The sequence below is a fragment of the Octopus bimaculoides genome, chromosome 9 (genome assembly GCF_001194135.2).
Source record: "Octopus bimaculoides isolate UCB-OBI-ISO-001 chromosome 9, ASM119413v2, whole genome shotgun sequence".
Lineage (NCBI taxonomy): Eukaryota > Metazoa > Mollusca > Cephalopoda > Octopoda > Octopodidae > Octopus > Octopus bimaculoides.
In genome coordinates this window covers 33,948,990-33,955,329 of record NC_068989.1, presented here as the reverse complement: position 1 = coordinate 33,955,329, position 6,340 = coordinate 33,948,990, and the positions used below count along the sequence as shown (strand labels likewise).

Sequence of the window (6,340 nt, the reverse complement as noted above, 5' to 3'; positions counted from 1 at the left end):
CATATGGCAGGCACTAGCCTGACGTAAACAGCCGAAATGTTTGGTGTATCAAGAAGTACTGTCTCAAAAGTAATAACAGCCTTTGAGAAAGAATGATTTACCACAGATATCACACTGACAGGGCTTCTCCCCTGTATGAAGGTCTTTGTGTTTAGTTAAGCTATTGCTCTGAGAGAATGATTTACCACAGATATTACAATGATATGGCTTCACTCCTGTATGAGTACATTTGTGCTGAGTTAAAGGACCTTTCTCTGAGAATGATTTACCACAAATATCACAGTGATATGGTTTTTCTCCTGTATGAATGCGTTTGTGTTTAGTTAAGGTACTCTTTACAGAGAATGATTTACCACAGATATCGAAATAAACCTCCTCATTGTAACAAAACTCTAGAAGAAAACCAAAACTTTCAGATAGGGACTGTCGGACTCTTATGCAAATTGTTAGAAAGGATCACAAAAGTACAACTCCTAAAATTATTGCAGAGCTTAATGACCACATCAAGAACCCAGTTTCCACAAAAACTGTTCGTTTTGAGCTGCACAAAGTCAGGTTTCATGGGAGGGCAACAATCAGAAAAGCACTACTTTCAAAAACAAACATTGCAAAGCATTTAGAGTGGAGAAAAAACCGACAGAATTGGTCCCTAGAGCAGTGGAAGAATGTTATTTTCTCAGAAGAGTCATCCTTTACCTTACTTCCAACCACCAGCTGAGTATACAAGTGGAGACAGCCAAAAGAAGCATTTGACCCAGACTGCCTTCTTCCAACTGTTAAACATGGAGGAGGGTCTGTGATGATCTGGGGGGCTATATCTTGGAAATCCGCTGGCCCAATGGTGTCTCTTCATGGCAGAATTAATAGTCAAGACTATTTAAGCATTTTATCTGATCAAATTTATACTATGCTTGCGGAACTGTTCCCGGAGGGAAGCACAATCTTTCAGGATGATAATGCACCAATTCACACAGCTAAAGTTATTACTGAATGGTATGAGGAACATTCTAGTGAAGTTGAACATCTTATCTGGCCACCACGGTCCCCAGATCTCAATGTTATTGAATGTTTATGGTGCATTGTAGAAAAACAAGTAAGGAGTCAATATCCTCCACCATCATCACTACAAGAACTGAAGACAGTTTTAATTGAAGAATGGACAAAAATTCATTTGGAAACAATTAAAACTTTGTACGAGTCGATACCTTGTAGAATTCAAGCTGTAATGGTTGCTTTTTGCATTCCACTGGCATGGGTGCCATTTACCACTTGGCTTGAGTTTTCTCAAGCACAGCAAACGTTACAATCACTTATCACCAGTGTTAGGCCTAACATTCGAAGATCATGCTTCACCACCTCATCCCATGTCTTCCTTGGTCTACCTCTTCCACAGGTTCCCTCCAGTTACAGATCAGCACTTCTTTACACAGCTGTCCTCATCCATACACATCACATCACCATATCAGTGCATTCATTTCTCTTGCACACCACATCTGATGCCTCTTATGCCCAGTTTTTCTCTCAAGACATTTACGCTGTTGTACAAGCATACTGACATTGCACACACAAACATATATATATATAATGAGCAGAAAAGATAAGGTTCTAACAAATGACTGTTTAATATGCAGAAAAGGAGTAGATAGGAACTCCATATGCTGTAATCAGTATAAGCTACGGATGCACAAAGCTGTTGTGGGATCACATGGGGCTAACAGAGAAAGCAGGTTTTATAATTGGAGCTGCACTGGGACCATAAGCATTCAGAGTACACCAGAAATATATTCTCTTAAATGCCTGATCAGTACACAAGCACCAAATGTATAGCAGAGAGAACAGGCTGGAAAAGTTCAGGGAACTATTACTTCTGCTAACAAAGGTCTTGAAGAGCAGAGGATAGAAGCCAATGGGCTAATACTACACAAACATGTGTATGTATACTGATGCAATAAACTAGCAATGAAATATACTTTGATTCCTAACACTATAGTCCAAAGATACAGCCAACATATGTACAGAAATAAGAAAGCACCCATAAAACCTTAAAGTATAATAGGTTGGATATTTACAGTTAACATGTTAAAATTATTATAGAGAGAGTACTTTAATGTATTTTATATTCTTCATTCAGTGTGGTTCTATTACTGTAATTACAAACTACAAAAGTGACTGGTTATTGTAGTTAACACTAAGTTACCTCCAATCCACCAGATCTATTATGATCAAGTGTTCCAGTGATAAACACTATACTCCAACATAATTTATCTTGGACGACATCATGCAATATCTTCTTCCCTTTCTTTAATTGAAACCATGATGAGGACAAAGAAACATTTATTTGAGTGCCATGCAGTAGAACACAGATGGAGATTGACTGTGAATTAAATTCCTGTAATAGAAAGGTTTTAATCTCTATTCTCACCGTTGAGATACCAAATTAACTTCATTGAATCAAGAAATATCATGAAGCAAACACAGGGGATTGATAAATTAAGATGAAAATGACACCCATCTGTTTTAAAGACCTAAATTAACACAATTTCGGTCCCATAAAATTACATACAGTGTAGATTAGTTTTGAATTTTCTGGTGTATACAACACGTAATTGCAAGTGTCAACTAAATAAATTATTTAAACCACAATCCAATGCTTTCCCATTGCTTTGATGTCATCCACATGCCTATTTCACCTGCTACCTCAACAACATCATTTGCTACACCATCCCGCTACATTTGGTGACTCAGACGAAGAATGACACTCTTCACATCACACATCACTAAATCAGAACTGGAAAATTGCTGCGGTTAGTCATCACATGATGGCTTTACCAGAATACAACCCAGCGGTGAACTCAGCTATGGTCAACATATCATTCCAGGCAGCGATTCCTTCCACCAATCCTTTCCTTTCATCGTCCAGTGCTTCAGAAATTTCCGACTTGTGTTCATTGGTGGCGCAGTAGGCATCACAGATACAAGCCCTATCACTTGGTACCCTGCATCGAAATAACAGCCCATGGCGTCAATTTGGTAGATGGTCCTGAAGCCTGAGTGCCACCCATAATTCACAGGAATTATTGGTACCACTGAAAATTTGGAACACGGGTGCAGAAATGCATGACTCTATGCTCATTTTCAGCATCCTATTCGGGAAACAACACAGCGAGGAATTGAACACGATGGAAATTCCTGGCTCTCACCCACAAAGTTGCCTGTTTTTTTGTTTGCAATCATGTAACAAGCATGTGTTTCCTTATTGACAATGGTGCGGAAGTCAGCATAATCCCTGTTTCCTGCACTTCAGGCAAAAGAAAAGAGACACCAGTCTGTCTTCAGGCAGTCAACCACTCACCAATTCCAACCTATGGTGAACAGTCCCTAACATTAAACTTAGGACTATGCCGCACCTTCCAATGGGTATTTGTCATCGTTAAACTACTGACCCCTATATTAGGAGCCAGTTTCCTTCATCATTTTGGTCTCCTGGTAGGGTATAACCGCTTGTATGGCCACAGTCAGCTCAACCATTTTGCAAACAATGACAACCCATCACAGTGCTATCCTTAAAGAATACCCGAATGTTGCTCGACCAGTATTCCATAGTCAGCCTATCAAGCATGAAGTCACCCACCACATCAAAACCCATGGTCCACCTGTTGCTGCACAACCCCAAAGGTTACCACCAGATCGTCTCAAAGCTATCAAGTGAGAATTCTAGCACATGCTCGACCTTAGAATCATCCGCACCTCTAGCAGCAACTGGTCTTTGCCAATACACCGTTCCTAAGAAGTCATCAACCAATTGGCGAGTTTGTGATGATTATCAATCACTAAATAACTGCACTGTACCTGATGCATATCCTGTTCCACTCCTACAGGACTTTGTTAGCTCATTGCATGGAGCTTGCATCTTTTCAAAGATCGACTTTGTGTGAGCTTACAATCGAATCCCTGTAGAACCTGTGGATATTCCGAAGACAGCAGTCACGACACCCTTCGGAATGTTTGAATTCCTGTGTATGCCTTTTGGTTTACACAATGTGGCACAGACCAACATGTTATAGACACAGTTACCAGAGTTTGCCTTTTGTCTATGCATACATAGACGGTGTGGCCAATAGCTCAGACGAAGATCAACACCTCCATCTGCTATTCCAACGCCTGAGTAAATATGTTATTGTTATCAACCCCAGCGAGTGTTCATTCAAAGTTGCATTCCTTCATTTTCTCAGGCACATCGTTGATAACGATGGCATTCACTCACTTCCTGAGAAAGTCAAAGCCATTGTTAATTTGACACCACCCACATCTTTCCACAAATTGCAGGAATTTCTTGGCTTGGTGAATTTCTACCAGAGATTTTTTTACCCCACTGTACAGAAACAGTCCAACCACTTATAGCGAACATGCAAAAATACAAACATTGCCCTGAGTGAAGAACAACTTGCCTCTTTCGCTGCCTTGAAAAAAGTGTTATCCAACACTACCATGCTGGTGTATCCTAAACTAGATGCCCCACTGTGTGTACTAGTTGATGCATCCAATTCTAGAGTTGGTGGTGTACTCCAACGACTCACTGACGGCATTTGGCAACCTGTATCCTTCTTCTTCAATCACTTAAAATCTGTCGAGACTAAATACAGTACCTGCAGTCAAGAATTACTGGTAGTGTATCTCGCTGTCAAGCATTTTCCACACATGCTGGAAGGTCACGTTTTCTCCATTTATACTGACCACAAACTGCTGGTTTATGCCTTTAACACTAAGCCCAATCATCACTCACTCAGTAAAATCCGACATCTAGACTTCATATCATAGTACACAACAGACATTCGCCACATCAAGTGTGCAAACAACTCTGCAGCTGATGCCCTGTCACACACGGAACTTAACGCTATCCACACCATTGCCACCACTGATCTCCAGCAGATTGCAGCTGATCAACAAGATGATGAAGAACTTTTACAACTCCGGAATTCATCATCTCTGAAATTTCAACAATCACCGATACCCTTTGCTACAAGCTATATTTGATGCGACACCTCCACTGGTCATGAACGTCCGTATGTGCCACAGAAACATAGACGTGCCGTTTGCATTCCCTGGCACATCCTGGTTCACAATGTCCACACCAACAAATAAAAACAACTTGTTTTTTTCTCGTGGTTGTAAATAATTTATACATACATAACCCAAGTGACTCTGCATCACCCACATACAAACCAAAACAAAACAAAGAACATTTTGTATAAAAAAACATTTTTCTATATCAACGAAAAACATTTTTTATGAACATTGTTCTGCTAATTGAACTGACTGAATATTTCACCATTGAACTTTTTCCATCAACATTTTCATTTTTCTGTAAAATTACATTTCCTTGCATGTACATATGTTTTGCTTTTTACATCACACCTGTATGCTTACACACTAGCACCACCCATATTTTAATGTGTGCTATCACTTGCTCTCCACGCCACTGAAAGACAACTTACCTCTAGTGGGTTGCATAATCAATAGAATTGCCTTTCTCTTTCAACACGCCAACATATTACATTTATACTTTTGCCTAGGCATATACACATTGCCTAACATATATTGCACACACCAACTCTGAACATTGCTTTTTAGCTTTATATTTTTATTTTTCATTTCTTTCACTTCCCATGTTTTTGACATGTATTTATTTGTTTGTAAATGACAATGTATCCATTTATCTGCATTACACACAAAATTACACATTTTCAATATCACACGCATCTGTATTGTTTGAGCTTGGTGGCTTTCTCACTAGAAGTGGGGTAGTGTAAAAACTAACACCTCCTTTTTCAGAGCTGAGATTCGAAACCGAATCTAAGGATTCTCGCTCATCTGATCCACCACTGGCCAAACAGGCATGAAAGAAATTTCTTTGTTCTGTCAAAAAGTGATGAATGGATTCCCCTTCAGCTTATGACCTGTGCTGTGTCATTTAAGGTTCAAGTGGACAGGAGGCAACTTACATAGGTAGAAATTACTTATGTAGTACGTACTGTCCTCTATCTTATCTGCATCTTGGAGACTTCGTCGTAGTATGGCAGCGGAGAAGATTTTTATTTATTTACGGCCTCAAACATCTCATACCTTTCGCGCTTTAGTCTGCCCTCTATTATTTATCTTGTTTCTCTCCATGAAATTCAATTGAATTCAGTTTTTGTCTTAAATTCATACTTATTCATTTTCTAAGCTTCCTAAATTCATGCTACGTATATATTCTATTCACCTAGATTTCATTGCTCTTTTAAAAATTACGATTTATGCATTGTTGTCTCTCAAATATTTAAAATCTACGATCAAGAGC

The 6,340-nt window shown here is 39.3% G+C and overlaps 1 protein-coding gene across 1 annotated transcript in view; it reads right to left on the bottom strand.

Annotated features, from left to right (window-relative positions):
- Positions 1–6,340, bottom strand: part of LOC106868287 (zinc finger protein 271) — a 15,994-nt gene that overhangs the window by 4,401 nt on the left and 5,253 nt on the right. The window lies entirely within an intron of this gene.